This window comes from Hyperolius riggenbachi, chromosome 12 (assembly GCF_040937935.1).
Source record: "Hyperolius riggenbachi isolate aHypRig1 chromosome 12, aHypRig1.pri, whole genome shotgun sequence".
NCBI lineage: Eukaryota > Metazoa > Chordata > Amphibia > Anura > Hyperoliidae > Hyperolius > Hyperolius riggenbachi.
Window position 1 is genome coordinate 232,532,209 of NC_090657.1, and position 26,246 is coordinate 232,558,454.

General features: G+C 44.8%; 1 protein-coding gene across 3 annotated transcripts in view; it reads right to left on the reverse strand.

The window, feature by feature from the left end:
• Positions 1-19,507, reverse strand: part of SLC39A11 (solute carrier family 39 member 11) — a 665,003-nt gene extending 645,496 nt beyond the window's left edge. Inside the window, exon 1 of one of the 3 annotated variants that reach the window (XM_068264569.1) lies at positions 19,456-19,507. The gene's annotated coding sequence lies outside the window, so the exon portion shown is untranslated. Of the gene's footprint in view, positions 1-1,022; positions 1,098-8,583; positions 8,633-19,455 lie in introns of those variants that run through there. The other 2 variants (XM_068264567.1, XM_068264568.1) reach the window with 2 other exon arrangements.
• Positions 19,508-26,246: the final 6,739 nt, after the last annotated feature.

The following is a 26,246-nucleotide window of genomic DNA, read 5'->3' on the forward strand; positions in this document are numbered from 1 at the left end:
AATCAGATTCAGAATGTAATGCCTAATTACTGGACACCTGGATAATCAGCTGTCAGACATCAGTCATTAGCCTTTTAAACCTGATTAGCCCCAATTCAGAGCTCCAGTCCAGCCCTGGGGCATCAGCACTGGTGATTATAGCTGATCGATGACGCACTCCATTACAAACTACTTTCATGCAATTTCAAGGCTGGGGGCGCAAGCACGAGTTTTCTGCCTATTGCGTTTCTCTGCGCGGTTTGCCATTTTGGTTGTGCGTTCATGTATGAGTTTGTGGTTTTCATGCGTTTGCGGTTTAATATTCTCCCCTTTTCAATAGAGAAAAAAAATAGATATTTATTTTGTTAAAAATATGAGTTTATGCACATTTTTATGAAAAATTGAACCCAGGTTTAAATTGATTGGTCCATTTTGAAGCTATAAAAACTTGCATAAATTTGCATCTCACTGATCATCCCGACCTACAAGGAAAAGATGGAATTTGCGGTGGCTGGCGTTCTTCAACTTCCATCAGTGAGACCTCTAATCTGCTGGCCGTTAGCATTAGTGAACGAGCCAGTCCTGATGTGAATGCGGCAAACTCCATCACTATTAGGCCTCTTTCCCACGAACTGTTGAGCTGTGTGCTCAGCAAGCAGTTGCCAGGCAGCAGCAAGCAGTTCTGAGAGTTTGAGAGTCATTTCACTGCCTGTGAGGGCTAGTTTCCACTATAGCGAATCCGCATGCGTTGTCCACATGCGGATTCGCACAGCCAATACAAGTGGATGGGCCCGTTTCCACTTGTGCGTTGCGTTTGTGTGCGGGGAAAACCTGCACGGCAGAGCCGTCAGAATTTGCTCCCCGCACACCGCTATGCGAATCACATTCAATGTATTTAATAGGGAAATCGCATGCGGTTTTGGCCAGGGCTGTGGAGTCGGTACAAAAATCTTCCGACTCCAACTCAGATTCCGACTCCTCAGTTTATGAAATCACGACTCCAGGTACCCAAAATGGCTCCGACTTCTTAGTCTAATACTTACAGGGATGTGGATTTTGTACAAAAATCAGCCGACTCCGACTCCTCAGTTTATGAAATCAACGACTCCGACTCCGGGTGCCCAAAATTACTCAGACTCCTCGACTGACTCCGACTCCGACTCCACAGCCCTGGTTTTGGCATGCGTTTTTTCCTGCGATTTCACATAGGAAGTAATGTTAATTTACACAGGCAGTGACATGGTTAAAATCGCATACCTATTACCCTATGCGAAATCGCGGGAAAAACCGCATGCAAAATCGCACCCGCATGCGATTTCCCGGCGATTCCGCAATGCTATAGTGGAAACGAGCCCTAAACAGTTTGTGGAAAAGAGGTCTTAGTCAATCGTCACACTGGGCATTATGGGTTGGAGCTCAGATTCCTTCCCCATTCATAGAACGAAACATGGATCCCTCCACAGATGATGCAATATTCCTGATACTAGGAAAACCCTCAGCAACGCAACTACTTCTAGACCATGTGTAAATAAAAATAACGCTTTTATTTATACAGAGCTCTATGTAAGAACTGAAAAGAGGAACGGAGGCAGGGGTCACACTTGTGAAAACCGGCAGCATTTTACCCCAATGCTATGGCAAAAAATTGTAAAATTTAAAATATAATGTGCAAATATAGACATATAAAAAGTACTTTTTTTCCCAGAGTAAAATGAGCCATAAATTACTTTTCTCCTATGTTGCTGTCACTTACAGTAGGTAGTAGAAATCTGACAGAAGTAACAGGTTTTGGACTAGTCCATCTCTTCATGGGGGATTCTCAGCAAGGCTTTTATTCTTTATAAAGATATTCCCTAAGGAGTTAAACAATGATGCTGGCCAGCTTCCCTGCTCCCTACACCGTTTTTTGGCAGTAGGACAGAGCAACTGCCATTCACTAAGGCTGCTTTCACATTAAAACGCTACAGGCGCACGTTAGTGCAGCCTGTAACGCAGCCCCACCGCACAGTAATGAAAAATCAATGGGCTGTTCACAGTGCCCACGTTGCGTTACATTGTAACGCAGCACATCCGTTGAGAGTGCTGCATGCTGTGCGTTATGCTGTGCGCACATGCTCAGTAGTGTTGGGGAGGAGTGGAGAGCGGCCAGGCACATGGCTAATTAATATTCACTGCACGGTGTGACATGCAGTGTTTACTTCCTGGAGCGGTCGGTCTGTGCGGCGATTGGCCGGGCGAGACCACGTGATGCCGCATGCATCCAAGAGTACGCATCACGGACGCCAGAGTGAGCTGCACAACGCGGCTCACTCTGACGTCCACATCAGAGAGCACCAGGCGTTGCGTTAGGGGCACGTTATGTGCCCTATAACGTCCCCTAAATGCAACGTCCTGGTGTGTAAGTAGCCTAAGCGCTTTTGAAATTCAATAAATCCCTGAGAATCCCCCATGAAGAGATAGACTAGTCCAAAACCTGTCACTTCTGTCAGATTTCTACTACCTACTGTAAGTGACAGCAGCATAGGAGAAAATTTATGGCGCATTTTACTCTGGAAAAAACGTACTTCTTATTTGTATATGTTTGCACATATTTTAAATTGTACAATTTTCCGCCATCGTGCTCCTTCAAAAGGCAAATGTTTTCCTATTGGCCTACTCTCGTTTGAGGAACCCTCTGCAATTCGGAGGTGCGATTTTTTTTTTTTTTTTTTTTTTTTTTTTTTTTTTTTTTTTTTTTTTTTTTTTTTTTTTTTTTTTTGTGTGAAATCGCCAGGGCCGTGGAGCCAGGACAAAAATCATCCGACTCCTCAGTTTATGAAACCTCCAACTCCAGGTACCCAAAACTGCTCCGACTCCACAGCCCCCAAGTGTGACCCCTGCCTTAAGCCGGGTACACACCTTCTTCAAATTTGATTGACCAATCACTGACCAATTTTACCCTCCATTAAGTGTGAGATTACCTACATGAGATCTATACACAGCTGAAGAATAGGCACAATGCAAAGCTAATGCATGAAACAATATATCATACAATGCAGTCCTGAAATAATGTACAGCTAATGTAATATAATGCAGCTCCTGCTCAGAGTCCTGTAATAACGTACAGCTAATGTAACGTACAGAGTCCTGTAATAACGTACAGCTAATGTAGTATAATGCAGCTCCTGCTCAGAGTCCTGTAATAACGTACAGCTATGTAGTATAATGCAGCTCCTGCTCAGAGTCCTGTAATAACGTACAGCTAATGTAATGTACAGAGTCCTGTAATAACGTACAGCTAATGTAGTATAATGCAGCTCCTGCTCAGAGTCCTGTAATAACGTACAGCTAATGTAACGTACAGAGTCCTGTAATAACGTACAGCTAATGTAATATAATGCAGCTCCTGCTCAGAGTCCTGTAATAACGTACAGCTAATGTAATATAATGCAGCTCCTGCTCAGAGTCCTGTAATAACGTACAGCTATGTAGTATAATGCAGCTCCTGCTCAGAGTCCTGTAATAACGTACAGCTAATGTAATGTACAGAGTCCTGTAATAACGTACAGCTAATGTAGTATAATGCAGCTCCTGCTCAGAGTCCTGTAATAACGTACAGCTAATGTAACGTACAGAGTCCTGTAATAACGTACAGCTAATGTAATATAATGCAGCTCCTGCTCAGAGTCCTGTAATAACGTACAGCTAATGTAATGTACAGAGTCCTGTAATAACGTACAGCTAATGTAATATAATGCAGTTCCTGCTCAGAGTCCTGTAATAACGTACAGCTAATGTAGTATAATGCAGCTCCTGCTCAGAGTCCTGTAATAACGTACAGCTAATGTAGTATAATGCAGCTCCTGCTCAAAGTCCTGTAATAACGTACAGCTAATGTAGTATAATGCAGCTCCTGCTCAGAGTCCTGTAATAACGTACAGCTAATGTAGTATAATGCAGCTCCTGCTCAGAGTCCTGTAATAACGTACAGCTAATGTAACGTACAGAGTCCTGTAATAACGTACAGCTAATGTAGTATAATGCAGCTCCTGCTCAGAGTCCTGTAATAACGTACAGCTATGTAGTATAATGCAGCTCCTGCTCAGAGTCCTGTAATAACGTACAGCTAATGTAATGTACAGAGTCCTGTAATAACGTACAGCTAATGTAGTATAATGCAGCTCCTGCTCAGAGTCCTGTAATAACGTACAGCTAATGTAACGTACAGAGTCCTGTAATAACGTACAGCTAATGTAATATAATGCAGCTCCTGCTCAGAGTCCTGTAATAACGTACAGCTATGTAGTATAATGCAGCTCCTGCTCAGAGTCCTGTAATAACGTACAGCTATGTAGTATAATGCAGCTCCTGCTCAGAGTCCTGTAATAACGTACAGCTAATGTAGTATAATGCAGCTCCTGCTCAGAGTCCTGTAATAACGTACAGCTAATGTAGTATAATGCATCTCCTGCTCAGAGTCCTGTAATAACGTACAGCTATGTAGTATAATGCAGCTCCTGCTCAGAGTCCTGTAATAACGTACAGCTAATGTAATGTACAGAGTCCTGTAATAACGTACAGCTAATGTAGTATAATGCAGCTCCTGCTCAGAGTCCTGTAATAACGTACAGCTAATGTAACGTACAGAGTCCTGTAATAACGTACAGCTAATGTAATATAATGCAGCTCCTGCTCAGAGTCCTGTAATAACGTACAGCTAATGTAATATAATGCAGCTCCTGCTCAGAGTCCTGTAATAACGTACAGCTATGTAGTATAATGCAGCTCCTGCTCAGAGTCCTGTAATAACGTACAGCTAATGTAATGTACAGAGTCCTGTAATAACGTACAGCTAATGTAGTATAATGCAGCTCCTGCTCAGAGTCCTGTAATAACGTACAGCTAATGTAACGTACAGAGTCCTGTAATAACGTACAGCTAATGTAATATAATGCAGCTCCTGCTCAGAGTCCTGTAATAACGTACAGCTAATGTAATGTACAGAGTCCTGTAATAACGTACAGCTAATGTAATATAATGCAGTTCCTGCTCAGAGTCCTGTAATAACGTACAGCTAATGTAGTATAATGCAGCTCCTGCTCAGAGTCCTGTAATAACGTACAGCTAATGTAGTATAATGCAGCTCCTGCTCAGAGTCCTGTAATAACGTACAGCTAATGTAGTATAATGCAGCTCCTGCTCAGAGTCCTGTAATAACGTACAGCTAATGTAGTATAATGCAGCTCCTGCTCAGAGTCCTGTAATAACGTACAGCTAATGTAACGTACAGAGTCCTGTAATAACGTACAGCTAATGTAGTATAATGCAGCTCCTGCTCAGAGTCCTGTAATAACGTACAGCTATGTAGTATAATGCAGCTCCTGCTCAGAGTCCTGTAATAACGTACAGCTAATGTAATGTACAGAGTCCTGTAATAACGTACAGCTAATGTAGTATAATGCAGCTCCTGCTCAGAGTCCTGTAATAACGTACAGCTAATGTAGTATAATGCAGCTCCTGCTCAGAGTCCTGTAATAACGTACAGCTAATGTAACGTACAGAGTCCTGTAATAACGTACAGCTAATGTAATATAATGCAGCTCCTGCTCAGAGTCCTGTAATAACGTACAGCTATGTAGTATAATGCAGCTCCTGCTCAGAGTCCTGTAATAACGTACAGCTATGTAGTATAATGCAGCTCCTGCTCAGAGTCCTGTAATAACGTACAGCTAATGTAATGTACAGAGTCCTGTAATAACGTACAGCTAATGTAGTATAATGCAGCTCCTGCTCAGAGTCCTGTAATAACGTACAGCTAATGTAATGTACAGAGTCCTGTAATAACGTACAGCTAATGTAGTATAATGCAGCTCCTGCTCAGAGTCCTGTAATAACGTACAGCTAATGTAGTATAATGCAGCTCCTGCTCAGAGTCCTGTAATAACGTACAGCTAATGTAACGTACAGAGTCCTGTAATAACGTACAGCTAATGTAATATAATGCAGCTCCTGCTCAGAGTCCTGTAATAACGTACAGCTAATGTAATGTACAGAGTCCTGTAATAACGTACAGCTAATGTAACGTACAGAGTCCTGTAATAACGTACAGCTAATGTAATATAATGCAGCTCCTGCTCAGAGTCCTGTAATAACGTACAGCTATGTAGTATAATGCAGCTCCTGCTCAGAGTCCTGTAATAACGTACAGCTATGTAGTATAATGCAGCTCCTGCTCAGAGTCCTGTAATAACGTACAGCTAATGTAATGTACAGAGTCCTGTAATAACGTACAGCTAATGTAGTATAATGCAGCTCCTGCTCAGAGTCCTGTAATAACGTACAGCTAATGTAACGTACAGAGCCCTGTAATAACGTACAGCTAATGTAATATAATGCAGCTCCTGCTCAGAGTCCTGTAATAACGTACAGCTAATGTAATGTACAGAGTCCTGTAATAACGTACAGCTAATGTAGTATAATGCAGCTCCTGCTCAGAGTCCTGTAATAACGTACAGCTAATGTAGTATAATGCAGCTCCTGCTCAGAGTCCTGTAATAACGTACAGCTAATGTAACGTACAGAGTCCTGTAATAACGTACAGCTAATGTAATATAATGCAGCTCCTGCTCAGAGTCCTGTAATAACGTACAGCTATGTAGTATAATGCAGCTCCTGCTCAGAGTCCTGTAATAACGTACAGCTAATGTAGTATAATGCAGCTCCTGCTCAGAGTCCTGTAATAACGTACAGCTAATGTAGTATAATGCAGCTCCTGCTCAGAGTCCTGTAATAACGTACAGCTAATGTAATGTACAGAGTCCTGTAATAACGTACAGCTAATGTAGTATAATGCAGCTCCTGCTCAGAGTCCTGTAATAACGTACAGCTAATGTAATATAATGCAGTTCCTGCTCAGAGTCCTGTAATAACGTACAGCTAATGTAGTATAATGCAGCTCCTGCTCAGAGTCCTGTAATAACGTACAGCTAATGTAGTATAATGCAGCTCCTGCTCAGAGTCCTGTAATAACGTACAGCTAATGTAGTATAATGCAGCTCCTGCTCCGAGTCCTGTAATAACGTACAGCTAATGTAACGTACAGAGTCCTGTAATAACGTACAGCTAATGTAACATACAGAGTCCTGTAATAACGTACAGCTAATGTAATATAATGCAGCTCCTGCTCAGAGTCCTGTAATAACGTACAGCTAATGTAATGTACAGAGTCCTGTAATAACGTACAGCTAATGTAGTATAATGCAGCTCCTGCTCAGAGTCCTGTAATAACGTACAGCTAATGTAATGTACAGAGTCCTGTAATAACGTACAGCTAATGTAGTATAATGCAGCTCCTGCTCAGAGTCCTGTAATAACGTACAGCTAAGGTAATATAATGCAGCTCCTGCTCAGAGTCCTGTAATAACGTACAGCTAATGTAATGTACAGAGTCCTGTAATAACGTACAGCTAATGTAGTATAATGCAGCTCCTGCTCAGAGTCCTGTAATAACGTACAGCTAATGTAATGTACAGAGTCCTGTAATAACGTACAGCTAATGTAGTATAATGCAGCTCCTGCTCAGAGTCCTGTAATAACGTACAGCTAAGGTAATATAATGCAGCTCCTGCTCAGAGTCCTGTAATAACGTACAGCTAATGTAATGTCATAGCTCCCAAATGTCCCTCTTTCCTCCTCATTTGTCCCTCTTTCTATGAGAGAGATAGAGATTTATTCCCATCCTTTATATTGATATATTACTAATTTTAAAATGTTACTATGAAGGAAAATGACCCAGGATAGAAAGGACCAGTGTGGTTTGAATTATAAAACAACATATTTTTCTTAGGAAAGCTTTATGGTATGTTTGACTAGGGGCGTAGTGGGGTGTGACAGGGGCATGGCTTAAGTGTCCCTCTTTCTCATCTCAAAAAGTTGGGAAGTATGTGTCATGTAGAGTCCTGTAATAATGTACAGCTAATGTAATATAATGCAGCTCCTGCTCAGTCCTGTAATAATGTACAGCTAATGTAATATAATGCAGCTCCTGCTCAGTCCTGTAATAATGTACAGCTAATGTAATATAATGCAGCTCCTGCTCAGAGTCCTGTAATAACGTACAGCTAATGTAATATAATGCAGCTCCTGCTCAGAGTCCTGTAATAACGTACAGCTAATGTAATATAATGCAGTTCCTGCTCAGAGTCCTGTAATAACGTACAGCTAATGTAATATAATGCAGTTCCTGCTCAGAGTCCTGTAATAACGTACAGCTAATGTAATATAATGCAGCTCCTGCTCAGCGTCCTGTAATAACGTACAGCTAATGAAATATAATATAATGCAGCTTCTGCACAAAGCCCTGTACAGTAATAATGCACTGCTAATGTAATATAATGCAGCAGCTGCACAAAGCCCTGTACAGTAATAATGCACAGCTAATGTAATATAAAATATTATAATGCAGCTTCTGCACAAAGCCCTGTGTATGGACTGTGCTGGGCTCAGTATCCCCCCTACAGCCAGACATGGGAGACCCTTCCCCTCCCTCCCTGCGCAGGGAAGCGCCCTCCCGCATGCCCCCCATCCTATGCCCTTTACCCCCTGCAGCAGCCACACTCCACTCACCTGAGCCTCACACCGCACTTCCGGATTCCCTGTACACGTGTCTCAGAAACACCCGCCGTCACGCCCCCTGCTTCCTCACTGGTCGCTTTACTGGCTAGCCCTCCCCCTCTCCGCTTCTATTGGACGAGCTGCGCGTCACTCACAGCCACTGCTCATTTCTTAGGTTCTTCTCTCTGTTTTCCCTTGAAACGTAGCCGGGAGGGAAGCAGGTTGTTCTGGTGTATCCAGTATTGCAAGTGGAGCAATGGTGTATTCAAATATTGGGGCAGCCACAAATATCAGGATGGCTATACTGGGTATATATTATGCAGTATCAATACAATTCTTGAGGGATTATTTTCAGTTCTTTAGATTATTAATATGACAAAATTACAGCTTTTGGAAAGTAAAATCCTGCTCATAGTCACACAGTCAGCAATAAGTAACAGCTTGGAGAGTACAACAAGGGTATAAGAGGCGCCCTGGTGTAATAAAAGCATCTAAAAGCAGTTTAAAAACGGAAAATAAATTTGAGGTAGCTTACCTCAGTGACGAAAAAATCTTTGTATTTTACAAAGGTTTTTATTAGTAGCACAGGCAACACGTTTCGCCGGTCAGAGGCCGCTTCCTCAGGCCAATAACAGTGCCTACATCAGTAAAAAAGGCTCCTTAGCATACCAGAATCTTACAATATACATATATACAACATAACGTTATTATCACATGAATTGCATATTTACATACTTTCATATCCACTTATGCACACCTACAATGGTGGTCCATATATATATTATCATTGTTATGGACCACCATTGTAGGTGTGCATAAGTGGATATGAAAGTATGTAAATATGCAATTCATGTGATAATAACGTTATGTTGTATATATGTATGTATATATATATATATATATATATATATATATATATATATATATATATATATATATATATATATATATATATATATATATATATATATATATATATATATATATGTATATAGTAAGATTCTGGTATGCTAAGGAGCCTTTTTTTACTGATGTAGGCACTGTTATTGGCCTGAGGAAGCGGCCTCTGACCCGCGAAACGCGTTGCCTGTGCTACTAATAAAAACCTTTGTAAAATACAAAGATTTTTTTCGTCACTGAGGTAAGCTACCTCAAATTTATTTTCCGTTTTTAAACTGCTTTTAGATGCTTTTATTACACCAGGGCGCCTCTTATACCCTTATTGTGCAATCATACCCCCTTACTTCACCCGTCTGAGGGGTGGGTACAGACCACACGTGGCTTCGACCACGGCGGATATCTGTCCCCTTTCTTTTACCAAGGAGAGCGACCGCATCCAGGTCCCTAGGGACCACCCCGAGTGTAGTCTGGTTTGTTGTCTCCACCTGCTTCCTGTGGTCGGTTGCCCCTCTGCAACCCACCTTTGTGAGTAGTGTCTTACTTTTATTACGTTCAATTGTTTTTGACATACTACACTATTGGGCTCCCACTTTTGTCTCCTGTATCTTTTCACTAGAGGGTGTTTTTGACGGGAACAGTAAATTCGGGCGCCTGAGGCAAGTGGACAAATCGGGCGCCGCCATTCACTCCCATAATAAATATCGTTTAATGGGCGCCCGACAGGAAAAAAGGGCGCCGGAGAAAAATAACGTTTAATAAGCGGCGCCCGGAGACTTTTACTGTTTTATAACTGCTTCTCATGATTACACATTATTTTATGATTTATAATTTTTTAAACATTATTTTTAAACGAAAAACAGTACAATGTTTTTTAAAACATTATTTTTAAACGAAAAACAGCACAATATTTTTTCACACGTTATTAATGCTTATCACAGGGGGGTCTTAGGTTTAGCCACCACCAGGGGGGTCTTAGGTTTAGGCATCAACAGGGGGGTCTTAGGTTTAGGCACCACCAGGGGAGTCTTAGGTTTAGGCACCACCAGGGGAGTCTTAGGTTTAGGCACCACCAGGGGAGTCTTAGGTTTAGGCACCACCAGGGGGGTCTTAGGTTTAGGCACCAACACGGGGGTCTAGGGGTTAGGGGTAGGTACAGGGAGGGTTACTTACTATTTTTTTTTTAACGTTATTATACGTTTCACTTTTTAAACGGAAGATTAACGTTTTCACAATTGCCAATTTCATGCACATTATTTAATGATTTATAACTTTAAAAACCATTATTTTTAAACGAAATATAGTACATTATATTTTTTAAACGTTATCCATGTTTATCGTTTAAAACCCGGCGCCCTTTTTTCCCAGCGCCCCTTTTTAACGTACGCGTTTTTGACACCCACATCCCACTAAGCTTGGAGAGTAGTTTAAGGCAGGGATCACACTTCAGGGAAGCGCAGACGATTTAAGCAACGTGAAAGCGCTGAAAAATGCAAATGATATGTTCCTTTAAATGTCGGCAATCGTTACAGTAAGTCATGATTTTAAATGACAAATGGCATGCGCTTAAATAGTGCATGTAGTTTTTAAAGTGACTCTTTGCGGGTGCAAAGGACTCACGCCTGCACCGCAGAGCAGATACGATTGGGTTCGGCTATTTTACCCCGCCGCTGTTCGGGGGCTGCAGCGCTGGATTGCCGGGACACCGGAGGACGGGGGAAGCCTTGTTAGGATCCAAAGGCTTCCCTGTCCCAAGGTAAGTATCCCCCAGAGAGGGTTTTTTTTTTTTTTCATTACAGGTTTTCTTTAAAGGGAACCTAAACTGAGAAGGATGTGGATTTTTCCTTTTAAAATAATACCAGTTGCCTGACTCCCCTGCTGATCCTGTGATTCTAATACTTTTAGCCACAGCCCCTGAACAAGCATGCAGATCAGGTGCTCTGACTGAAGTCAGACTGGATTAGCTGCATGCTTGTTTCAGGTCTGTGATTCAGCCACTACTGCAACCAAATAGATCAGGAGGACTGCCAGGCAACTGGTATTGTTTAAATGGAAACATCCATATCCCTCTCAGTTAAAGGGAATCAGAGATGTACCTCAGCCTGGAAAATGAAAAAGATGTTATACATACAGTACCTTCCTCCAGCCCCATACGGTCTGATCAATCCCATGCCGCTGTCCTCCGCTGCCCGCAGCTACAAGAACCGGGTCCCGTCACTGATGTCATTGGAGCCAACTACGCAGAGAAACGCAAAGAGCGCACTTCCCTTACGCTTAGACTGGCTCCGACTGACGGAACAGCGGGGAGCCGGTTCTCGTAGCTGCAGGCAGCGGAGGACGGCGGTGTGGGATCGATCAGAGCGTATGGGGCTGGAGTAAGCCCCAGGTATGTATAAAATCTTTACTAAGCTCAACACACACCATACAATCTTGGTTGTACAGATTTACCAAATTTGTGTAGTATAATGGCCAACAGATTGAAAATACCTTGAATGATTGATTGGATAAGCTCTTATACTACATGAAAGTGGTAAGATTGAACAACCAAGATTGTATGGTGTGTGTTGAGCCTTATTTTCATCTCTGGTCCCCTTGAAGTCAGACTGGATTAGCTGCATGCTTGTTTCTGGTGTGTGATTCAGCCACTACTGCAAGCAAATAGATCAGCAGGGCTGCCAGGCAACTGGTATTGTTTAAAAGGAAACATCCATATCGCTCTTAGTTAAGGTTCCCTTTAAACACACCAAAATAGCATCCCCAAAACACAGAGGGTTCCTGAAATCGCAGCAGACCCAAAGGAAGACAATATAAGGTTGTTCACGTCATTTTGCTTTGCAGCAAAACACAGCCAATTTTCTCAAGTGTGACCCCCGCCTTAAGGGCATCTGCCAATCAAGGCAGAAGATGTAGTATTGGAGTAGGGCACACATAGGCTATCATTCATAAACTTGCTGGCGGTAAGGAGAACCAGTGCAGGAGAATACCGCCGTTGGTAGTTTAGCCTTCTGAGTGGTCATTAATAAGAATTGTGCCTGGTGCGATAGCAGTGCGGAGGTTTTCTGGAGAATGGTGTCGGTAGGCGGGCGGTAGGCATGCGGAAACAGAGAAGCTGCCCGATTCCCTCCGTGCGCTGCTCTCTCTACTGCTGCTTGGGAGGTCCATCCCATTCACTTACAAGTACTCCGCAAGCTTCCCGCTACATCCAGGGGATCGGTAATCCCCGTCCGCATAATGTTTATGAATGGACATTTTGCTATTTTTTCTGGATAACTGCGTATCAACACCGCACAAGGCGGTAAGTTATCACTCTGCACGGGAATGTCAGCTCCGCATGCGGAAAGAGCCATTATGAATGGACATTTTGCAATGTGGTCGGTAAAGTCAGCGGTATTAAGCATTTCCGCATGCGGGAATGCTTTATGAATGATAGCCATATTGTACACAGGGACCAACACTGGTTACAGGGTGACTAGCAGACTAGCACCAAACAGTGTAAGTCAGCATGTATGTCTCGGGGCCCCCCTGAAAAACTGTTATGGAGCCCCCCTTCCTACATTCAGAACCCCCCTACCTCCTGTGCTCCCCGCATACATAATAAAAAGGTGCCCAGGAAAGCTGGTAGCGGAATATCAGTACATCTACCAATATTCTACTATTACAGTGTAAAAAGGATTGTAAAATATCGATATTAAATACCAATATTTTACTATAGCTAATCCAAACTCTACTCTCACACAGAACCCCTCCCTCCCAAATGCATAACCTTAAAAACACGCACACACACCTAACTGCCCCATCCCACACAAAAACCCTACCTGACGCCGAAGCTTAAACACCGTCCCAATGCCTAACCTTACCCCCAACCACACACACTTAACCGTAAAGGGAACTAAGCACCCTTTCACTGGAATTTCTCCTGGCATAGAAGCTGCCATGTTCCCCCTCCCCTTCTCACAGTCCTTATTTATACAAGTCAGAGATGCTATCTTGACATATTCACTCTCCTCAAGGCCCACCAACAGTGCATGTTTTGCAGGAAACCACAGAGGTAGTTAATCAGCTCTAGTGAGACACTAATTACCTCACCTGTGCATGTGTGTGGTTTCCTGCAAAACATGTACTGTTGGTGGGCCTTGAGGACAGGGTTGGGAAACTGTGCGATAATCTTTTTGAAGAAACTGTTCTAATTACCCGCCCCCCTCTGTTGATGAAAAGGTATTGTTTACTTCTTGGTAATGACCGGGGGCGTAGCAATAGGGGTTGCGACCTCATCGGGGCCCTTGGGCCAGAGGGGCCCTCCCTCAACTGCCGTATTAGCTCTCTATTGGTCCTGTGTTGGTAATAATCACTTTTATAGATGCTTTGAATAGTAGTAGTCATTAACACACTGTTTCCCATCCCCTTCTTGCACCTCTGACACTGTGGTTGCCATTGGTAGGTTTTGGTGTGCGGTGTCAATTGTTATATATAGAGTGCTTGGGGGCCCCATGTAAAACTTGCATCGGGGCCCACAGCTCCTTAGCTACGCCACTGGTAATGACTACAATAAAACAATTAGCTTCCTGAAATCTCTGCGGGCCGGGGACAGACGGGCAGGCAGGCCTGCTGAAGTACGCTAATAAAACTACTTTGAATGTAAAATTGAAGTTTATTTTACTAATGAGACATATTGTTACCATGCATTTTTCATGTGCTATTGCCCTGGGTGCTAAAAATGGTGCTCGGTTCACTTTAACCACTCCGCCATGCTTAATCTTTAGGCCTCTTTTCCAGGGACTGTTGATAGGCAGTGAAATGCCTCTCAAGCTCTCACAACTGCTCACTACTACCTGGTAACTGCTCACTACTGCCTGGTAACTGCTCATTGCTGCTGCCTGGTAACTGCTCATTGCTGCCTGGTAACTGCTTGCTGAGCACACAGTTCAACAGTCCGAGGAAAAGAGGCCTAAACATTTTACATTTAAATCTAATTTTTAAGTTTTTACTGTTTCATTGTCTCTCCTCAATGACACCTTCATTAAAGTATGTTATCTCCTTTTCTGCTCTCAGAATCAATTGACTGACAGGAAAGTGTTTTATGGCTATAATTACTTATCAGTGAGGGTTATGCTATAGTCTGACCCAGTCTGACCCGGATAGAAACGTCACCTGCATACCTGATGTTTAACTCTTTCAGGCAGAGAAAGGGAAAAAAAAAGGAACACAGCCTAGTTATTTGTGTGCTAGGCACTGTACATACACATGTCTATCTCATCATGTCACATGTCACCTCGGGTATCTAACCACCAACCCCCCCCCCCCCCCCCCCACACACACCTAACTGTGACATTCCACACGCACAGAAAATCATGTTGTTTTTTGGGGCGTCCACAGGTGCCCATTTTAATAGTGGCATTGAGGGGTAATTTGGGCGCAAGTGACACCCAATAAACATACAGTGCTGGACTCGGCACGCAGTATATTTCAAGTTTCCTGCTACCATGCTCTCCTGCCTGTCTCCGCTTATCCAGATTCACAGATCATCGTTGTGGCAGTAATAGGCTTACTTTTTACACTGTCAGGTCTCTCGGGGGCTCATGCTGCAGCCACTTGGGGCCTTCTGGTCTTCCGCGCGTTGTGAGCATTCATGGATCGCACAGACAAACTCAGACCAAGAGGAAGGCAGAGATCAGAGGACACCTAGTGGCTGCCGCAGGAGCGCCGGAGAGAACAGATAGCGGAACAGGTAAACCTCATCACTGCCACTGCGCTGATTTCTGGGTCCGGATGGCGTACATCAAAAAAAGGGCGTCGGGGAAAAAGGGCGCGGGGTGTAAACGATAAGCAGTATTATCGTTTATAAAAATATTGTGTAGAAATTCGTTAAGACCCCCCTGCTGGTGTTGCCTAAACCTAAGACCCCCCTGCTGGTGCTTAAACCTAAGACCCCCCGCTGGTGCCTAAACCTAAGACCCCCCTGCTGGTGCCTAAACCTAAGACCCCCCTGCTGGTGCCTAAACCTAAGACCCCCCTGCTGGTGCCTAAACCTAAGACCCCCCTGCTGGTGCCTAAACCTAAGACCCCCCATGGATAATAATGTTTTACAAACATTAATAAATAAAAAATGTAAATAAAAAAAAATTAAAATATTTTTTTTGGGGTGGATAATAATGTTTTAGAAATGTTTTACAAATAGTGATTGTAAAAAATATATTGCAATTTACGTCACGTACTGATCGCTTAATTTTGTGAATAATAATGTTTTACAAACAGGGTTAAAATGTTAAATAATGTTTTAATTAAATAGGATAAATATGTTTAGTATTTTTATAAACGTTATTCGTCACAGGCTCATTTTGTAAAGTTAAATCATCACAAGCACAGTTATAAAACATTAAAAATCTCCGGGCGCCGTTTGTAAAACGTTAATCTCCGGCACCCTTTTTTCCCTGTTCGGCGCCCATTAAACGCCCATTAAACGATATTTATAATGGTAGTGAATGGGGCGCCCTTTTTGTCCACTTGTCTCCATGCGCCCAAATCTCCTGCTTCCGTCCGGATGTGCCAAGATAACCGGGGCAGCACAGGAGTGGGGTCCTGGTGGAGGCGGAAGAGTCCAGGCCCCTCCTCCATGGCTGCCCCACCCCTGCTATTGTGGGGGCTGCTAACCCATAGTTATGCCACTGGTGCAGGACCCACCCTAAGCCTTCCATGAACGAGTCAGCTTACAAACCTAATGGCCAAAAGCTTTTACTTTTCATAAGCTGGATTAACCAAATGACTCAGAGGATCACATTTTACAAACCTATCAAAATGAACCTGCCCCTACGTACATAAGTGGACCCCACAGGGCCCCCTACTGTTTCTGGGCCCCCTGCAGCTGCATCCCTTGCACAGTCTATTGCTACGCCACTGTATACGCGCTGTCACTGTGCACCGTTCACCTGTTTCTTCCCTGTGAGCTACCGCTGATCTGAGGTCTTTAACATGCTTCCGGGAAATGGAGCGAGTGAACGGGACCGGACTTTGTAGTGAGTCACTGCCTGGCTCTCTGGTGGTGGGAGGATGATACCTACATTGAAAGAGGGGGAGGAACTCACTCAGCTATCATTCCCCTATTGTGTTTGAAGCAGAAAGAAATAAGAAAAGGGGATGCGTGGCACTGTTTATTGACCTGAGGAAGAGGGCGGAGACCCGTGAAACGCGTTGTCTACACTTATATACAAATATAGAACCTGTTTTTTAATATGACTTCTAGATAGAGGTAAGCTGCCTCTGTTTTATTTTACATAGAAAAGGCCAACCTAAGCCATTTTAACACGCCTCCCTGACACTATATCCAAGTAATACTAAAGGGCACCTGTGGCTACCTATGACAGGCAAGGGAAGTAAGGGAGAACTGACCGATAGGACAGCCAGCACACTTGTGGTGCGGTTCGGCAGGGGTCTGTAGGTTCTTGGAGGGTGAAGTCTGAGGAGCCAGGACATCTGTGCCTATAGGCTCCTGTGAGGTAAATCTAGGCCTGCTGCTAGGCAACTGGTATTGTTTAACCTCCCTGGCGGTATATTAAAAACCGCCAGGGGGCAGCGCTGCCGTTTTTTTGCTATATTTTTTTTTAAAATCATGTAGCGAGCCGAGGGCTCGCTACATGATAGCCCCTCCGATCGCCTCCGGCGATAGGCGATCAGGAAATCCTGTTCAAAGAACGGGATTTCCTGGAGGGCTTCTCTCGTCGCCATGGCGACGGGGCGGGATGATGTCACCGACGTCATGGATGTCGTGACATCTAAGGGAGTCCCGATCCACCTCTTAGCGCTGCCTGGCGCTGATAGGCCAGGCAGCGCAGGGGTCTAGGGGGGGGCTGTACGGCGGCGCGGATAGCGGCGATCGAGCGTGGGGCAGCGGCGATCGGTGTGCTGGCGCAGCTAGCAAAGTGCTAGCTGCGTCCAGCAAAAAAAAAAATTACGCAAATCGGCCCAGCAGGGCCTGAGAAAACCTCCTGCGCGGCTTACCCCTTACCGCCAAGGAGGTTAATAAATAAATATGGCAGTCCCCATATCCCTCTCACCTCGGCGGGCGATCGCGTGCAAAAGTCCGCGTGATCGCATGCAAAGTCCGCGTTATCGCGCGCAAATGTCCGCGATTCCACTTTGCGCGCGCAAAAGTCTGCGCGCGGCACTTCACGTGCTAATGTTTAGAACGCCCGTGCCAAACAGTTAGCACGACTTTGTGAATCAAGGCCCAAGTCTTTTCAGTGTTGCAGAGTAGATTTTTAGTCTGGAGGTTCACTTTAAGTATCACATCTCCAGTGTTGTCCCATGAAAAAGTATAATCAAATATTTACAAAAATGCGGGCGCTGTATTCACTGTATCTATCTCGGTGAGATACTGTAAGTGGCATGTGGTTGGACTTTGGAGTGATATGGGGTACAGGAACCTGCTGAATACCTCCTGCACCCCAAGGCCAGAGCGCACTGTGATATATCTGCAGCCAGGGGCTTTTAAACGTTTGCAGGAAGTGGCTGGCGAAGAGGTTTGTGATTGAATTGTGTTTTTATTTGGTGTCGGCTCATCAGAACGAGACGCTAGTTCTGCCGCTGAGCACTGCTCAGGTAGAGGATCCCGTCTGAGCCCGGGGTCGTGCTTTGAACAAGTGCCAGTTTCACGGTTTCACAGCGCTGAAAGTTTTGTATGTCTGGAAGCGGAAACAGGCAGACAATCCACACGTTCTACCTTCTTGTGCTGTTCTCTTTATTCCAGGCGGTGACCTAGACGTGCTGAACATGAAGGAATCCTGTAGCGCGCCCCTGGCCGTTTCCTATCAAGGACGTCGTGAGCCCCCCCAGGAGATCGCGGCTAAAAACACGCTGCATCATCTGATCCGCGCCAGCCTCTCCCGAGACAGAACTGTCAAGTCAGCAGCTTATTAATATGCGTAGATGCCAGCGGTTACCAGCCTGCTACCTCTACTGTACACAGCTAGATGCCAGAAGACAGAATTTCCACAGACTCCATCCGTTAAATGGGTCTGATCACCTGCGTATGTTCTCTCATGTTTTAAAGAGACACTGAACCAAAAATATATATATATATTTGATATAATGATTTGTATGTAGTAGTACAGGTAAGAAATAAAACATTAGGAGCAGAGACATAAGTCTAACGTTGTTTCCAGTACAGGAAGAGTTAAGAAACTCCAAAAGAGCCATTGAGCTCCACAACTTCCAAAGTCGCAGAGAGCTCTGTCTTCTGAAGCTTATTATCTCAAGTGTCTGTAAATGTATTTTCTGTTTCTCTGCAGAGAAGGGTTCAAAAGTTCACCAACCTGCTCTGTAAAATCATTTAGAATGCGGAGTAGTGTGTAAACTGCAAATATTAGAGAATGATGCAATGTTATAAAAAACACTATATAACTGCAAATAAAAATATGAGAATGTTTTCTTTGCTACTAATGTTCTAGTAATTATCCGCACTACACAACCAATTCATTATATCATCATTTTTTTTCGCTTCAGTGTCTCTTTAAAGAGGAACTGTAACCCAGGACTGAACTTCATCCCTTTCCCATGAGAAATCTTTTTCCTTTTTTCCAATAGATCATCAGGGGGGTCTGTGTGGCTGATATTGTGATAAAATCCCTCCCACAAGTGTGATATCATAACCAGGGCCCTGACACTTTCCTATCTGTGAACCTCATTGCATTGTGGGAAATAACGGCTGTTTCCAACTGCCAAGTAAGCAATACCTCCCTCTCTGCATAGAACTCTCAGTAACAAACATTCTGTACAGATCACCTGGCAGAACTAAAGATATCGCCACCTGAGATACATTTCAGAATGTAAATCAGAGAGAGGAAAGATTTTACGATGGGCAAACACTGACTAAATCAGTTATAAATGAATATTTTAAAAATTACCATAAGCAATTTTATTCATTGTTATTTGCTCTACAGGTCCTCTTTAAAGAGAACCTGAGGCGAACCTAAAGGGAAAAACTTAGATGCTTACCTAAGCAAAGGGAATTCTGTGGATCCTGCAGAGGCTTCTCGCGTCCTCCTGGAGACTGCCGCCGCTGCCCGGGACACACTGGAAGATTGAGATTGGGTACTTCTCTTTATACACAAGCATGGCTGTGCCACACCCATGGGAGCAGCAGAGATGGTTAAGATAAAATGTAGCGCTAGGCAAGGAAGTAGCTGCAGCTCCCTCTTCTGGTCCTTTTGGTAATCTCAGGTAGAAAGGAGTCAGAGAAGGTGGCAGGTGAGCCCCTTGATGCCCATTGGGCCCCAGGCACCTGCCAATTTGCCTTGTGGATGATCCTGCACCAGCCGAGTAGCGTGGAGCAGCTCTGGCTTATTGCTCAGGCGCAGCTGTACTCATACAGGCGCAGTATGGCCAAACTTGTGTATGGGGATGAGCACTGCCACGTATATGTTCTGGGGCTCCACACGTGGCAAGGGTTGGGGCCAGGAGGACGCGGCAGCTCTCTGCAGCATCCAGAGGCTTCTTTCTTCTTAGGCAAGTATTCAACTCTCCTATATAGAGGCTTCAGCTGGGCCAGCACTTCCATAGTGGCAAAGGGGGCAATTACCCCAGGGCCCCAGAGCCTCTGAGGGCCCCCCAAGGTGCCCCCTCCTCTCCAGCTATATAGGAAAAAGAGGAGGTGAATAATTAGGGCCCCAAAAATGATTTTTTTTTTACGTGTCATATGGACACGTAATGATATTGTGTGCCGGGGAAGGTTGGGGGGGGGGGGGTCCTAGCCTAGGGGTGATTTGGCTGCAAGGGGTGTCCAAGGGGTCCCCCAAGTCACTTTGGCCCCTGGGCCCCATTATAGCTAAAACCGGCCCTGGGCTTCAGATAACTAGAACATTTTCCATTTGCATTTCTGAGTTAAGGTAGCCACTAACTGTCCAATTTCTAGTGAAAAATCGTTTGAGCGGTTGAAATTCTGATCGAATTGGTTGTAAATAATCTCTGTTAATGGGCACAATCGATTATGGATAATTATAAAAATAGTCATCCGATTGGATTTTTGCCAAACCAACTTTGGATTTTCTTGTTGGTTGTGATAGATAGAAAGGAAAGATTGGTTCGTTGATGGTGCAGTGAACGATTCTTGCTGTGATCAGAATTATCTGATCTCTCAAACAATTTAGAAATTGGATGGTTAGTGGCCACCTTTAGGCCCCTTTGTGCACTGAACACAATTTCATCGGAATTTTAGACCCTAAAGTTCCGAGGACCAGACCAACTGCAAGTGGCACAGAAGGCTGGGGTAGTTTCACCTCTTCAAATCACCCTCAATAAATGCAATTATCCACCTTCTGTATTTCTTACTCCTAGTCGTCCTAGCCTTCCCTCTTCCTACAAGTAGCATGGAGCCGAAATCTCCTCTATGGCCTGGTGCACACCAGAGCGGTTCGGCTGCGGTTTGCGATCTGCTTGCGGGTGCGGATCCGCTAGGGTAATGTATTTCAATGGGCTGGTGCACACCAGAGCGGGAGGCGTTTTGCAGAAACGCATACTCCCGGGCTGCTGCAGATTTTGGATTGTGGATGCGTTTCTGCCTCAATGTTAAGTATAGGAAAAACGCAAACCGCTCTGAAAAACGGCACTTCAGAGCGGTTTGCCAGGCGGTTTTTGTTACAGTAGCTGTTCAGTAACAGCTTTACTGTAACAATACATGAAATCTACTACACCAAAAACGCTTCCCAGAACCGCAAAACGCTAGCTGAAACGCTACAGAAAAAGAAGAAAAAGCGTTTCAAAATCTGCTAGCATTTTGCGGATCTGCTAGCGGGTTTTGGTGTGCACTAGGCCTATGAAAGCATAACTAATAGCAAAACATATATAAATAGCTTCCAAGTTACTGGAAGGGTTAATACTGAAACTTCTACTTCACCATAAAGCTAATGGTACGTACACACCTGCGATAACGATCGTTCGTTAGGAACGATAGTTCCGCGACGAGCGATAGTTGGCCGAGCAGAGCAGTAAATGCAAATTAGGCAACTGAGAATGTAGCGCAGCGATTGTTATTGCAGAAACGAATGATCAGTGAAGAATGGTTGCGTGCGCAACACGGATATGACATAATTAATGTTTTACAAAACATTTGGATTAACAGCAAGATTGATGTTTTGTTTTGTTTTTTCAAAATTCTCACAGAACGATCGTTACCAAACACAATTCACTGGAAATACGTAGGTTCCAGCTATATGGGCGGTTGCGCACTACATTCTGTAACGATCGTTCTCGCACGATTGCTGTACACACCTTTCTTTAACAGTGATGATCGCACGATAGGATCCAACTTGTTGGAAAATTCGCTCGTGCAATGATTGCACTTTCCTCGCTCTCCTTAACGATCGCTTCTGATCGCGACGGAAAGAAATTTTTGCAATTGTCGGACGAGCAATCGTTAATTGGTGTTTACGAACGATCGTTATCGCAAGTGTGTACGCAGCATAATTGACAAGATTGCCATTGCAGAATGACTTGAGCTGTACTAAGCTGTGTGAACAATGCAGAGAAGCTTCTTCTGCTGTGCTGTTTCCATGGGAGGGGGGGGGGGGGGGGGGGGGGGTTAAGGTGTGAGAGTTACTTAAAGTGTGAGAGTTGGAGGCTGCCATATTTATTTCCTAAGCAGTATAAGTTGCCTTGTTATCCTGCTAACCCTCTGCCTCTGGTTTTAGCCATAGACCCTGAACAAGCATACAGCAGATCAGGTGTTTCTTACATTATTGTCAGAGCTGACTGGATTAGCTGCATGCTTGTTTCTGATCTTATTCATACACTACTGTAGCCAAATAGAACAGCAGGGCTGCCAGGCAACTAGTATTGTTTAAAAGGAAGCAAATATGGCAGCCTCCATATCCCTCTCACCTCGGGTTCACTTTTAGGTCCATACCCACGGCAAGAGCGCGTTGTTTCATTTCCGCAAATGATCGTTCCTTCCGTGTGATAACGTTTATCCATCATTTACAGTAAGTTCATTAAGCAACAATTAAGGATGGCCAACAGACCGCGACAATCGTTCTTTTTGAAAGACCGTCATGACGTATAACATCGGGAGTGATCATTAAGTATTCCGCCAAAGTCAAAATTTTTGGTTTGAACGATCATTAGCACAGCAGCTTGCATCCCATTGTTCATGTTACGACTATTGCGATATTGGAAGATAGATTCAGCTTTCGTTTCCGATGCCTTAAAGAAAACCTGTAACTAAAAAAACCTCCCCTGGGGGGTACTCACCTAGGGTGGGGGAAGCCTCCGGATCCTATTGAGGCTTCCCACGGCGGTCTCGCTGTGCCCTTCGGAACAGCGGGGATGTAAATATTTACCTTCCCGGCTCCAGCGCAGGCGCAGTATCGGCTCTCAGCCTCGGAGATAGGCGGAAATAGCTGATCGTTGTCGGGCCGCTCTACTGCACTGGCGCAAGTCTCCTGCACCTGCGCAGTAGAGTGGACCCGACAGAGATCGGCTATTTCCGCTTATCTCCGTGCTGAGAGCCGGAACAGCGCCCCCGCTGGAGCCAGGGAAGGTAAATATAGCAAGCCTTGTCGCGGAAGGATTCCGGGACACTTCAGGGGAGGCAGGGTTGGACTGCCTGCAGCTACAGGGGAGGGGGAAGCCTCATTGGGACCCTGGGGCTTCCCCTTACCGAGGTGAGTACCCCCCAGGGGAACTTTTTTTTCCAGTACAGAGTCTCTTTAATTAAAAGATAATGCGTTCTGCAAACCAGCAATGTGATCGATTAGCTTTCAGTGAAGTTTATATCTGCCTTTCTGTGACATACATAACATCTGTCTTTTCATGTTTTTGAGGATTTTTTTGCTGCGTTTAATGTTTCAGAGCAAAAATGTATTTTGTGTTTCGCACCACTTTCACACTATGTGGGCACTTTAAACGCAACTCTGAGTGGTAACCATTTAATTTGTAGAAGACCAGAGAAGAGTTTGTTTTGTAGGTCAGAGAGCGCTCTCTCTTGTTAGCACTCTAAGGGATGCTTCGGAAGGGTGAAGGAACATGTCGCCGTGGGTATTTGGAATCGAGGGGACGGGAACGCGTTTCGTTTGGTCTTTCATCAGCCCCTCCTCCGGTTTCTTAAAGCGCTGCTTACTAGGTACAAGTGACCTCCAGGATCTGTCACATCGGATAACTCACTCTGCTTGTCACATCGCTGGTAAATGACATCATCCCAAACGCCTGCAAAGCCCAGCCTTGCCTTCTCCAGAAGAAGGAAATGATTTCAATGCCCTGCATTTATTACAAATCCCCAAAGTATGTTTATTAGTAAACTAACTGTGCTCATAAATATCACAGTGGACCTGTGTAACGCAGGTATGTGTGTACATGTATGTACTCTATGTGCATATTTAAAGAGACTCTGAAGTCTCCCGAAAATGAGGTTTAAATTTAAAAAACCTCATTAACATTATTGTCCCTCATAAAACGCAGCAGAACCGCGGCTGAAAACCCCCTCAGTCACCCCAAACTCACCCCTTACTCGGCAGGCAAAATCCACGACTTTCTTGGTTGTGGATTTTGCTGCTGCCGCCTCTATGTGCGTCAGTCAGCGCATATCTCCGCCTCTCCCCCATCCCTCTCAGTGAAGGAAGACAGAGGGGTGGGGGTCTGGGGGAGAGGCGGAGATACGCGCTGATTGACGCGTATAGAGGCAGAGCTGCTCTACCTCTATGCGGAAGGTACGATGGGCGATGTACCCCAGTGAGTTTGGGGTGATTGAGGGTGTTTTCAGCCACAGTTCTGCAGCTTTTTAAGAGAGGCAATAATGTTAAAGAGGTTTTTAAAGTAAAAACCTCATTTTCGGGAGACTTCAGAGTCTCTTTAAAGTGTACCAGAGCTGACAAAATAGGAGGAATTGATACTTCCTCCAGGCCCATAAACACGTGAGTCCTTTGCCGTCCTCCTCCGGTGTGCTGTTCAGCGGCGATCAGCCCCGGTAACAGGCTCAGTCGCGTCAGTCGTGGTCTTCTGCGCATGCGCGGGAGGTCCATGCATACACCCCCCCCCCCCCATGTCAAAGTGCAGCTGCGGCCCCCACCACTGTTAAGGCTCCTTTCCCCCAGACAATGTAATTACAGGGCTGCGGCAACCCTCCGCTAGGCTCCCGTTTCTTCCGGGCAATGCCAGATTAAACCTGTGTCACCCTCCCTGGTAAGGCTCCTGTTGCCCCTAGGCAATTTTATTACAAAGCTGGGGTGACACTTCCCCACCCCCTGCTAAGTCCCCAGTCCCCCCCCCCCCCCCTCGGACAATGGCAGAGTAAAGTGTACAGTAGAAGCCCTCACCTGATCTATCCGCCACATCAGCTATCCTCTGCTGTCTTGTACTCCCCCTGCTTGCATCCTTGCTGGCCTCTGCATGACCCCGAGAGGGGGACTGGAGTATTAGCGGGGAAGGGGGTGGGGGGGTTGAATGGGGGTGGTTGGGGAACTGGAGCCTTGGGGGGGGGGGGGTCATCACAGCTTTGTGAAGACATTGCCGGGCGGAAGCAGGAGCCATAGCAGGGAGGGCAACGCAGCTCTGACAATGCTGGGGGGATCAGGAGGGGGGGTTACCGCAGGTTTGGGAGGACATTGCTCAGTGGAAAGGAACCTTAAAGGGAACCTAAAGTGAGAGGGTTATGGATGTTTCCTTTTAAACAATACCAGCTTCCTGGCAGTCCTGCAGATCTCATTGGCTGCAGTAGTGTCTGAATCACACACCTGAAACAAGCCTGCAGCTAATCCAGTCTGACATAAGTCAGAGCACCTGATCTGCATGCTTGTTTGGGGGCTGTGACTAAAAGTATTAGAGACACAGGATCAGCAGGGGAGTCGGGCAACTGGTATTATTTTAAAAGGAAAAATCCATATCCTTCTCAGTTTAGGTTCCCTTTAATGGGGCAAGGGGGGCAGGCGCCACAGCTTTAGGCCAGAAACCCACTAGCATACCGCCCAACTTTTTGAGATGAGATAGAGGGACACTTAAGCCACGCCCCTGCCACACCCCTGATCACGCCCCCGGCACACCCCTAGTCACGCATACCATAAAGAGTTCCTAGGAATAATATGTCGTTTTATAATTCAAACCACTCTAGTCCTTTCTATCCTGGTTCATTTTCCTTCATAGTAACATTTTAAAATTAGTAACATATCAATTTAAAGGATGGGAATAAAGTTTAGAGTCAAACAAACCCATTTTTGAGTAGATAAATACAAATATTTATATGGAAAGAGGGACAAAGTCCTGAAAGAGGGACAAATGAGGAGGAAAGAGACACAGAAGGACAGGGCTCCCAAAGAGGGACTGTCCCTCCAAAAGAGGGACAGTTGGGAGCTATGCCACTAGGAGTGATTGTTTTGAGCGCTTTGTGATGTGAAAAGCTCTCACTAATGTAATGCTATGGGTGGGATCCCACTTGAGCGATGTGATTTTATAAAAATCCTCCATAGCATTGCATTAGCAAGAGCTTTACAAATCACTGACACTTAGAAAAGGCTGCTAGTGGGTTTCTAGGCCTTATCGTCACATTGCCCAGGGAAACAGGAGACATGGGGCGTTTGCCAAATCTTAACTATGACATTGCCCAGGGGACAACGAGCCTTGGAGGTGGGGAAAGGGGGACCTCTGCTTTACTCTGCCATTGCCAGGGGGGGAACTGGAGTCAGGAGACTTAGTGGGGGACCATACCAATTTATTTCTAAAGATACAGTGGGATGCAAAAGTTTGGGCAACCTTGTTAATTGTCATAATTTCCTGTATAAATTGTTGGTTGTTACGATAAAAAT